The sequence below is a fragment of the Dendrobates tinctorius genome, unplaced genomic scaffold (assembly GCF_039654945.1).
Source record: "Dendrobates tinctorius isolate UK_male_01 unplaced genomic scaffold, ASM3965494v1 ptg000004l, whole genome shotgun sequence".
Classification (NCBI taxonomy): Eukaryota; Metazoa; Chordata; class Amphibia; order Anura; family Dendrobatidae; genus Dendrobates; species Dendrobates tinctorius.
In genome coordinates this window covers 852,405-864,917 of record NW_027361672.1, presented here as the reverse complement: position 1 = coordinate 864,917, position 12,513 = coordinate 852,405, and the positions used below count along the sequence as shown (strand labels likewise).

Here is a 12,513-nt window from a genome sequence, read left to right as displayed (position 1 = left end):
AGCTTGCCTTTTTTATTTATACCATTTTGGAGTAGATACAATGTTTTGATCACTCTCTAATTGTATTTTTTTTCTTCAAAGCTGTGTGGCAGTTATAAAACTAATTCTGGCATGTAGGTTTTTTTTTTTGTTTTTTTTCCCCACATTACCTTCCCGATCAGTTAATTGTTAAATTTTTAAATGAAACATTGATACCACATATGTATTTTAATTTTTTTTTCTTTTATATTTTAGCGGGGGGACTGGTAATTTGAACTCGTTTTTGTCCGTCATGTATGTATGTGGAGAGATAGAGAGAGATATATATATATATATATATATATATATATATATATATATATATATATATATATATATATATATATATATATATATATATATTATGTATATGTACATACATACACATAGAGAAGGTATAAGTAAGGAACTTGGCACTCAACTTATGATAAGGAAATCCAGATTTTTTTTATTTAGGCAGTCACAAAAACAGAGGACGTTTCGGTCCCAGTTGGTCCTTCATCAGCCCGACTGCTGTAGGAATGAGTAAGTATAGATACAGGGCTATATGTGCCTGTAGGTGAAGATGGTGTAGTAGCAACCGTATTTAGAGTCTAGTCCTGCAATTATGAGAAGGGGTGTATAGGTCAAACCTGACCAGGGATTTGAAAAGCAGGTGTTGTGCTTAGCCTCTCCTACACTGACCCGGAATCCACTGTTGTCAGCGGCCGGACTGTGCCTGTCGCTGATTGGCAGTGGCCAATCAGCGACGCGGGATTTCCGTTACAAACAAACAATTAGACGATTATGTAGTGTGTATGTATGTGTGTATAAATATTATATAATATATATCTCTGTATGTATGTGTGTATCACGAAACATCTTTCATTTCACCAGAGCTGGTTAAAAGAAGCTGAGCTGTGATTGGTTGCTATGAGCAAGGTTTCCCACTTGACAACACCTCAGCAGACACTGACATGGTGGGAAAAATCTAGCATCCCTGGGAACATAAGCTCCCAGCCATTGTCTGCCCCCCCCCCCCCCACAAAGGAGCAGCGAGCACATGACAGAAATGAATCCCCCTCCCGTGCCTATATACCCATCACACATCCTCCATACCAAAACGTCAAAGTGTGAAAAAACGGATCCGTTGCAGATTTGCAAAAAACTGATGCACCGGGTCCGGTTTTTGGACGGATCCGTCGCAGCAGCCAGTGTATGAAATTTAAAGGAACAGAACTCTGGAAAAGGGGAGAGAGACCCCAAGGTCTCTTAAAGGGATCATCGGTATGGAAGTTAGGGCAAATCCATCCAGCGTTCTGGTTCTGACCCCAGGCCTCTCTTAAAGGGATCCCCGGTATGGAAGTCATGGCAATTGCCTTCAAATTCTCTGGTACTGACTCCAGGCTTTCTTAAAGGGATCTCCTGTATGGAAGATAGGGCAAATCCCTCAGTGCTCTGATTCTGACCCCAGAGTGCTATTAAAGGGATCATTGGTATGCAAGTAAGGGCAAATCCACTCAGCGCTCTGGTTCTGACCCAAGGCCCCTCTTAAAGGGATCCCCGGTATGGAAGTGAGGGCAAATCCACTCTGCGCGTTGGTACTGACCCCAGGCCTCTCTTAAAGTGATCTCCGGTATGGAAGTTAGGACTGTTCCACTGAGCGCTCTGTGTTATGAACTGGTCACCGAGGAGGATAGCAGGAATAGGCTTGGCCACCAGGAAATCAGAAAGGTTGGTAACTTAGCGTATTGCAGACCCCTAATCCTAGCAACACAACTAGCAGTAGCCGTGGGGCGTACCTACGATGCCCTAGACTCCTCGGCACAGCCGGAAAGCTAACTAAGCCTAAAGCAAGAAAGGTGAAATCTAAACTGCCCCGGAGTAGAACCCCAAACATATTGTCGGTGAGACACAAACGCAGGCAGAAAATAGAATGAGCAAATGATGGGGCCCAAACTGACTAGATAGGAAAGGAAAAACACTGTCTGCAATCACGCAAAAGCCCTAAAAAATCCAACACGTCTGATGTACAAAAAACACTGAGGTCTCACGACCTCTCCCCCACTATATCAGCATTCTGGTGTGAACTGGCAGCAAAGCAAAAGAGACTAATATAACAGGGGACTGAACAAACTGACACAAGCTGTTACGTATGGAGCGGGGTCCAGCACTGCCCCAGCAGGGAGCACGCTGAGCCCTCACAGCAAAGCAGAAAGAGGCAAAACCAGATCAGATGCAAAGGATTAGCAAATGAACAACTTAACTGAAAAATGCAGGATCAGTCAGGAGATGCCAGACCTCAGAATGCACAGTAAGAAACTAATCACCAGCAGCCACTGAAGGAATCCTGCTCACTTAAAAACTCAAGTCAGTAACCCCTGATTTCCAATCATCGTCGACAGGTGGCAGACTTTGGCCAGCTCCACTACCCACTGTAACCACCAGAGGAAGCCCTGACTCAAGTCAAAGTGAGAGAGTTCACAACAGCTCTGGTTCTGACCCCAGACTGACGGGATGATGTGGGATATATGGGGTAGTAGTCTGGTGGCTCTGGCTGATGAGATGATGTGGGATATTAGGGGGAGTATTCCAGTGGCTCTGGCTGACGGGATGATGTGGGATATTAGTGATAGTAGTCCGGTGGTTCTGGCGGATGGGATGATGTGGGATATTATGGGTAGTAGTCCGGCGGCTGTGACGGGATGATGTGGGATATTAGTGGTAATTATCCGGTGGCTCTGGCTAACGGGATGATGTGGGATATTAGGGGTAGTAGTCCGGTGGCTTTGACGGGATGATATGGGAAATGAGGGGTAGTAGTCCGGTAGCTCTGGCTGACATGATGATGTGGGATATTATAGTGAATGTGGGTATGCGAAGTGGATGGGGCTCTACACTCAGCGATAAACAAATATATATATATATATATATATATATATATATATATATATATATATATATATATATATATATATATATATATATATATATATATATATATATATATATATAAATAAATAAATATATATTTCATAACTTGTTATAACTAACCGTAGCTAGTCACTGCCCGGGCGGCGCCGGGCTCTTAAGCTAGTGTGTGTATATATGTGCATGTATATACATATATATTACAGTACAGACCAAACGTTTGGACACGCCTTCTCATTTAAAGAGTTTTCTTAATTTTCTTAACTATGAAAACTGTGGATGCACTCTGAAGGCATCAAAACTATGAATAAACACATATGGAATTATGTAATTAACAAAAGTGTGAATCAACTGAATGTCTTATATTCTAGGTTCTTCAAAGTAGCCACCTTTTGCTTTGATTACTGCTTTGCACACTCTTGGCATTCTCTTGATGAGCTTCAAGAGGTAGTCACCGGAAATGGTCTTCCAACAGTCTTGAAGGAGTTCCCAGAGATGCTTAGCACTTGTTGGCCCTTTTGCCTTCACTCTGCGGTCCAGCTCACCCCAAACTATCTCGATTGGGTTCAAGTCTGGTGACTGTGGAGGCCAGGTCATCTGGCGTAGCACCCCATCACTCTCATTCTTGGTCGAATAGCCCTTACACAGCCTGGAGGTGTGTTTGGGGTCATTGTCCTGTTGAAAAATAAATGATGGTCCAACTAAACGCAAACTGGATGGAATAGCATGCCGCTGCAAGATACTGTGGTAGCCATGCTGGTTCAGTATGCCTTCAATTTTGAATAAATCCCCACCAGTGTCACCAGCAAAGCACCCCCACACCATCACACCACCTCCTCCATGCTTCACGATGGGAACCAGGCATGTAGAGTCCATCCGTTCACCTTTTCTGCGTTGCACAAAGACACGGTTGGAACCAAAGATCTCAAATTTGGACTCATCAGACCAAAGCACAGATTTCCACTGGTCGAATGTCCATTTCTTGTGTTCTTTAGCCCAAACAAGTCTCTCCTGCTTGTTGCCTGTCCTTAGCAGTGGTTTCCTAGCAGCTATTTTACCATGAAGGCCTGCTGCACAAAGTCTCTTCTTAACAGTTGTTGTAGAGATGTCTGCTACTCTAATCTGAGCTGCTGTTAACCTGCGATTTCTGAGGCTGGTGACTCGGATTAACTTTTATTCGGTCGTCCATGACAGCACCACCTGACAGCACCACCTGAGAGAGGGGATCCGCCCTTTAGGAACAGGAAACCTACAGATACAAAAAGGGTGGCACCTCTCCCACGCATCAGTTGGTTTCCTGTTCCTAGAGGACAGGACTCTCTACAGATCGTCCGTCATGGAATCATCATTGAATACCTAGGCCGGCTGACCGACCCAGGTAGCGAGGGGGTCTCCTACCTCGGTCAGTGCGGGGTCCCTGGAAGCGCCACGGTGGGGCCGGGTAGGTCATCACGGCAGTGGACGAAGCAGGTGGAGCAGGGGTCCGGTGGATGCCGTCTCCAAGCCAGCACCTGGTATGTATGCCCCGGTGCGCTTCCCCAGGCCCGGTCCTCCGGGTCGGTGCTGTCTCCTGGCCGGGCTCATGGCGGCGGGCGCGGGGGGTGCTGGCACTCCGGGCGGGGCTGTGCGGCTCCTTCGCGCGCGCTCCCGCAGGGCTCTGTGAGCGGCGGAAGTGACGCGGTGGAAGGGGCGGAGCGATAGCGCCGATACCTGAAGTCGGGTGCCGGCGGCCTCCGGCGCGCGCCGCGGGTGCATGCCGGTCCGGGGGTCGCGAGGCGACCCGGCGAAGGCAAGGGGGGCCGGAGCATGGGGGAGGGAACGCAAAAGCCGGGTGGGTGGTGCTATGGCAGGATGCCTGCTGACCTGGACAGGATGCCATATAAGGCAGATGGGGACGCCGCTGGGGTGCTTCTGAAGGCCCCAGCAATGGATACGTAGGAAGCCCCCTTAGTCCAGCAGGACGAGACGCAGGAGCACCCGCAGAAACAGGCGAGTGGCCAACAGAAGAAACAGACGAACTAGCGACCAGAGCCGCGAAAGTTCCTCCAGAAAGGACCCCCCTGCCTCCCTCCGTGATCCGGTACCTGCCTCATCTGCATGGGTAAGAGATCTCCGTGAATGTACCCTGATGCAGTGTTCCCTTATGTTTTTTTTCAGGGGAAGAAGGTTACGGGAAAACAGAAACACAGGGAATGTGCCCTCTGTAGTTCCCCCCTACCAGATGGCCACCCTAAAAAGTTATGCCAGCCATGCATACGGCAGACGGTAGGAGTTATTAAGGACAGGGAGTCCAGGGGTAGATTGTCAGGTCCTTATACTCTCCCCCGTTAATGCAGGTAGCGGAAGAGACACCTGACTTCACTTCAAACCTGAGAGACATGATCAGGGCAGAAATGAAAGCTTTACGTCAAAGAGAACCTTCTAGGAGAAGAGAGGCTAGTGGTTCAGGCTCGGAGGCCTCAGTCGCCCCTGGGAAGGGTGACAATTCCTCGGCCTCCTCGTCGTCTTCCTCGGATGAAGACTCTAGCCGGTTCTGCTTCCCCTTAGACCAGATGGACAAATTAGTGAAAGCTATACGGTCCACCATGGGGGTAGCGGACAAAAAACGGGAACTCTCAGCACAGGACATAATGTTCGGGGGGTTGGACCCCAAAAAACGTAAAGCTTTTCCATTGAACGAAAAGGTTCAGAGCCTAATTGATAGAGAATGGAAGAGACCGGAGAAAAGGGGCTCCATGCCACCAGCCTTTAAGCGGAGATACCCCTTCGATAACCCGGTAGTAAGCAGATGGGATAAAGCCCCGAAACTAGATGCAGCAGTAGCCAAAGCATCTAAAAAATCCGCCATACCATTTGACGATATGGCCTCCCTGAAAGATCCGTTAGATAAAAAAGCGGATTCTTTCCTTAAAGGGACATGGGAGATGTCAGCAGGCGCGTTAAGACCAGCGGTAGCTGCCACCTGTACAGCCAGATCTATGATGGTCTGGCTGGATCAGCTAGATTCCGAACTAAGAGATGGAGCTTCAAGATCATCTATTCGGAAAAATTTGCCCATCATTCAGAATGCCGCGGCGTTTTTAGCCGATGCTTCTGCAGACTCTGCAAGAATGGCGGCTAAAGCCGCAGGTCTGTCTAATGCAGCGCGAAGAGCGCTCTGGTTAAAATGCTGGCCAGGAGATATTCAAGCCCGGTCCCGCCTCTGTTCCATTACCCTGCGAGGGGGAGTACCTATTCGGCCCCGTCTTGGACGAATTGTTGGAGAAAGCTGGAGATGACAAAAAGAAATTTCCCAGTCTCCCGAACCCCTCTTACAGACGTCCCTTTGCCAGGAAAGGGTTTTTCCGGAGAAGGCCGTCCAGAGATCAGGGCAGATGGGATGATAAAAAAAGGAAAGGTACAGGATTCATGTTTGGGGGAGGGCGCCAGGAAGGTCCAGCTCGGGATACGAAAAAGCCGCCCCAATGACTAGTTACCCCAGTAGGAGGGAGACTAGCTGCCTTCTACCCATCCTGGTCTCTGATCTCCAATAGCAGCTGGATATTGGGGATAATAGCCGTGGGACTACGACTAGTTTTCTAGGGTTCCCCTTGATCAATTTAAAATCACCCCACTCAGGTCGTCTGCGGCAGAACAAGCTGCCCTGGAAGCCGAGGTTCATAACCTGTGCGCTAAGAAAGTCCTGATAGAGGTTCCAGAGGAAGAATGGGGGAAGGGATTCTACTCCCCTCTGTTCCTGGTCCGCAAACCGGACAGCTCCTTTAGGACAATAATTAACCTTAAGGCCCTCAACAAATTTTTGGTCATACGTCCCTTTAAGATGGAAACGATTAAATCTGCAATAAAATTGCTGTTCCAAAACTGCTTCATGGTGGTGTTAGATTTAAAAGACGCATACTACCATATACCCATCCATGCAGGCCATCAGCGGTTCCTCAGAGTGGCGGTTCAGTTGGATGGATCAATTCGACATTTCCAATATGCGGCCCTCCCTTTTGGAGTGGCAGTCGCTCCCCGAGTGTTTACTAAGGTGATAGCAGAGGTTATGGCCCATCTACGTGAATCGAACATTCTGGTGATCCCCTACCTGGACGATTTTCTTATTGTAGGTAAAACGGCGAACCATTGTTTACAACAGCTACAAAAGACAATGTCTGCCCTAGAACGGTTAGGATGGTTGCTGAACGTCAAAAAGTCCCGGTTGCAACCAATGAAAGTCCAACAATTTTTGGGCCTAACCCTGGATTCTGAAAAACAGGAATGCCGTCTGCCTCCGGACAAGCTTGTTCGCCTCCATTATCAGATCCTGAACGCCTCCAATAACCCCACCATGTCCCTCAGAAAAGCCATGTCCCTTCTAGGCTCTCTTTCGGCCGGCCTGTATCCCGGCAGTCCAGTGGGCCCAGTTTCATGCAAGGAAACTACAGAGCGAGGTCTTATTACATCAAAAAGTCCTTGGAGGTTACTTGGAGGGTCAGCTAACCTTATCCCGTAACACAAGGGAGTCCCTAGAGTGGTGGTTAGACAAGGATAACTTATCAAAAGGGGTGCCCTGGGAGTATAACGTAACCCGCATAGTCACCACGGATGCTAGTCCTTACGGTTGGGGAGCTCATATGGGTGAAATTTTAGTCCAGGACCAATGGCAACATCATCAGTTAGGAATGTCATCTAACCTAAAAGAATTGACGGCAGTAGAACAGGCGGCTAAAAAGCTCCTTGTGTACCTACAGGGCCATCACGTGCGAGTGTTCTCCGACAATCAGGTCACCGTGGCATACATCAATCACCAAGGCGGGACTCGTTCCAGACCCCTGATGTTTGTAGCAGAGCGGTTGTTCCATCTAGCAGAACAATACTTCCTATCTTTAACAGCATTGCATATAAAAGGAAAAGACAACATCACGGCAGACTTTTTAAGCCGCAATCGGCTAAAGCAAGGGGAATGGTCTTTAAACACCTCCATATTCAATCTGATTGTTCAAAAGTGGGGATATCCAGAGGTAGACCTATTCACCACCAGAGACAACACGCAATTGAAACAATTCTGCTCCCTGAATCCCAGAGAAAATCCTCTGGCGGTAGATGCCTTCCTGATAAACTGGGACTTCAAACTAGCCTACGCCTTCCCTCCCCTATCTCTTCTACCCCTAGTGATGAGGAAAATCAGGAAAGACAGAGCAAGGGTGATAGTTATCGCTCCGTTTTGGCCCAGGAGAGCATGGTTCTCATGCCTCAGGACCATGTCGGTGTCCGATCCTTGGGTTCTGCCGGACATCCCGGATCTCCTGTCCCAGGGCCCAGTCTTCCATCCTCAGGTGGCTGGCCTTCATCTGACGGCGTGGAGTTTGAACGGTCATTATTAGAAGAGAAGGGTTTCTCCGCAGACCTAATTAACACCCTACTTAAAAGTAGGAAAATCATTACCACAAAAATTTACGTTAGGATTTGGAAAAAATTCCTTCAAAAGTAATCGCTGGGGATTCAGCACCTATAATGCAGATATTAGAGTTCCTACAAAAAGGTCTAGACATGGGACTCTCTACCAGTACCCTTAAAGTACAAGTGTCAGCCTTGGGGGCTCTGTTTAGCTGTAACATTGCTGGTAATTATTGGATAAGCAGATTCATTAAGGCAGCAGGTAGATCCAGGCCAATAATGAAGGATAGGTTTATGCCGTGGGACTTGAACCTAGTCCTCACTGCTATGACAGAGACTCCATTCGAACCTATCTCGTCGGCTTCCCTAAAAAACCTGTCCCTCAAGGTAGCCTTCCTGGTAGCTCTAACATCAGCTCGCAGAATAAGCGATATTCAGGCTTTATCTAGGAGTCCTCCTTATTTACAGTTTAAAGAGGATAGGGTAATACTTAGACCTGACCCAGCGTACTTGCCAAAGGTAGTTTCTAGTTTCCATAGGACACAGGAGATAGTTCTTCCATCCTTCCTCCCTAATCCAACTAACGAGAAGGAAAGGAAACTACACACCCTGGATGTCAGGAGAGGCCTCATAGAATATCTGTCAGTCACCGATCCCTGGAAGAAAGATAATGCCCTATTTATCTCTCATCAAGGCCCCAGAAAAGGTTGTAGAGCATCAAAAAATACACTAGCCAGATGGATTAGAGAGGCGATTGCAATAGCATACACATCAAAGGGCAGGTCGCCACCCGGAAAGCTGAGGGCGCATTCCACCAGGGCAATGGCAACCTCATGGGCCGAAAGATCAGAAGTCTCCATCGACCAGATATGTAAGGCGGCTACTTGGTCCTCTCCGAGCACCTTTTTTAGTCATTATAGGCTAGACCTGGGTGCTTCCACAGACCTCTCTTTTGGTATAAGGGTGCTGCAGGCTGTAGTCCCTCCCTAAAGCTGATATTACTCTCTGTAAATCTCTCAGGTGGTGCTGTCATGGACGACCGAATAAAGTCTTAGTTACTCACCGGTTAACGGTATTTTTCGGAGTCCATGACAGCACCCGTATATTCCCTCCCTTATAGTTTAATTGGGGTGTGCACGTCTTTTTTCTTGTATATGCTCACTGGTGATAAAAGTTATAATTGTAAAGAATACTGTACATAAATCATGCATTAACCTTGGAAGTCCTCTTGTGCTCTGTAATCCAACTGATGCGTGGGAGAGGTGCCACCCTTTTTGTATCTGTAGGTTTCCTGTTCCTAAAGGGCGGATCCCCTCTCTCAGGTGGTGCTGTCAGGTGGTGCTGTCATGGACTCCGAAAAATACCGTTAACCGGTGAGTAACTAAGACTATCCTCTGCAGCAGAGGTGACTCTTGGTCTTCCTTTCCTGGGGCGGTCCTCATGTGAGCCAGTTTCTTTGTAGCGCTTGATGGTTTTTGCCACTGCACTTGGGGACACTTTCAAAGTTTTCCCAGTTTTTCGGACTGACTGACCTTCATTTCTTAAAGTAATGATGGCCACTCGTTTTTCTTTACTTAGCTGCTTTTTTTCTTGCCATAATACAAATTCTAACAGTCTATTCAGTAGGACTATCAGCTGTGTATCCACCAGACTTCTGCACAACACAACTGATGGTCCCAACCCCATTTATAAGGCAAGAAATCCCGCTTATTAAACCTGACAGGGCACACCTGTGACGTGAAAACCATTTCCGGTGACTACCTCTTGAAGCTCATCAAGAGAATGCCAAGAGTGTGCAAAGCAGTAATCAAAGCAAAAGGTGGCTACTTTGAAGAACCTAGAATATAAGACATATTTTCAGTTGTTTCACACTTTTTTGTTAATTATATAATTCCACATGTGTTAATTCATAGTTTTGATGCCTTCAGAGTGAATCTACAATTTTCATAGTCATGAAAATAAAGAAATATGTACTGTGTGTATGTATGTGTATGTATGTGTGTGTGTATATATATATATATATATATATATATATATATATATATATATATATATATATATATATATATATATATATATATATTTATGAATATATAGAATCATAGAATCGTAGAGTTGGAAGGGACCTCCTGGGCCATCTGGTCCAACCCCCTGCTCAAAGCAGGATTCGCTAAATCATCCCAGTTAGATGTCTGTCCAGCCTCTGTTTGAAGACTTCCATTGAAGGAGAACTCACCACTTCTCGTGGCAGCCTGTTCCACTCATTGATCACTCTAACTGTCAAAAAGTTTTTTCTAATATCTAATCTGTGTCTCCTCCCATTCAGCTTCATCCCATTGCTTCTAGTCTTTCCTTGTGCAAATGAGAATAAAGTTGATCCTTCTACAATGTGACAGCCCTTTAGATATTTGTAGACAGCTATTAAGTCTCCTCTCAGTCTTCTCTTTTGCAAACTAAACATTCCCAAATCCTGCAACCTTTCCTCATAAGACAGGGTTTGCAGACCGGTCACCATTCTGGTCGCTCTTTTCTGAACTTGCTCCAGTTTGTTGATGTCTTTTTTAAAATGTGGTGCCCAAAATTGGACACAATATTCCAGATGAGGTCTGACCAAAGAGGAGTAGAGGGAAATAATTACTTCACGTGATCTAGACTGTATGCTTCTGTTAATACATCCTAGAATTGCATTTGCCTTTTTTGCTGCTGCATCACACTGTTGACTCATATTCAGTCTGTGATCTATTAGTATACCCAAGTCTTTGTCACATGTGCTGTCACTTAGCCCTATTCCTCCCATTCTATATATGCTTTTTTCATTTTTATTGCCCAGATGTAGTACTTTGCATTTCTCCCTGTTAAAAACCATTCTGTTAGTTGCTGCCCACTTCTCCAGTTTATTTAAATCTTTTTGAATCCTCTCTCTCTCTTCTCTAGTATTAGCTATCCCTCCTAGCTTTGTGTCATCAGCAAATTTTATCAGTTTACCCTCAATTCCTTCATCTAAATCGTTGATAAAGATGTTGAACAATACAGGGCCCAGGACAGAGCCCTGTGGTACCCCACTTGAGACATTCTTCCAACTGGATGTGCAGCCATTTACGACCACTCTTTGGGTCCGATCACTAAGCCAGTTATGAATCCACCTAACAGTTGCCTTGTCCATTCCATACTTAGTCATTTTTTCAATAAGGATTGTATGAGAGACTTTGTCAAATGCTTTGCTGAAGTCAAGATATACTATATCTACAGCATTTCCTTGATCCACCCAATCAGTAATACCGTCATAGAAGGAAATTCAATTAGTCTGACATGACTTATTAGTTACAAACCCATGCTGACTCTGTTTAATCACTTCATTCTTATCCAGGTATTGACATACATGTTGTTTAATAATTTGTTCAAAGATCTTTCCTGGTATAGAAGTCAGACTCACCGGCCTATAGTTGCCTGGGTCCACCTTCTTCCCCTTTTTGAAGATAGGAACAACATTTGCTCTTCTCCAGTTTTCTGGCACTTCTCCTGTTCTCCAAGAATTTTCAAAGATTATGGAGAGGGGTTCAAAAATTTCTTCTGCTATCTCCTTCAGTACTCTGGGGTGTAATTCATCTGGACCTGGAGACTTGAATTCATTTAGGTTAGCTAAGTGTTTCCTCGCTATCTTTCTGTTTATAGATATCCTGGATTCTTCTATTCCCTTAATAGGACAGTGAATAACAGTTGATGTTACATTTCCTTTCTGAGAGAAAACAGATGCAAAATAGGAATTTAAAAGTTCAGCCTTCTCAACATCCTGTCTTACCATTTCATCATTTTCATCCTGTAAAAATCCTATAGCATCTTTGACTTTTCTTTTACTTTTGACATATCCCCAAAATCCTTTATTATTGCTTTTGACATCTCTTGCAAGCCTCAATTCATTTTCAGCTTTAGCTATTCTGATTTGTGCCCTGCAGGTTCTGCAGACAGCATTATATTCTTCTTTAGATATGCCTCCCTCTTTCCATTTTATAAACATTTTTTTCTTCCTTTTTAGCATGTGCTTAAGTTCTGTGTTCATCCATCCTGGTTTCCTTAAATGCTTCCTATTCTTCCCTCTTTTCGGAATTGTTAACAACTGTGCTTTGAGAATTTCATTTTTCAAGATTTCCCATCCTTCCTGGACATTTTTGTCTTTAAGGATATCCAGCCATTGGATCCCTCCAATTC

General features: G+C 45.5%; 1 protein-coding gene across 3 annotated transcripts in view; it reads left to right on the top strand.

Moving 5' to 3' along the window:
- The window catches only part of DEK (DEK proto-oncogene), a 174,517-nt gene that overhangs the window by 158,163 nt on the left and 3,841 nt on the right, over positions 1-12,513 (top strand). The gene's annotated exons all lie outside the window — the stretch shown is intronic.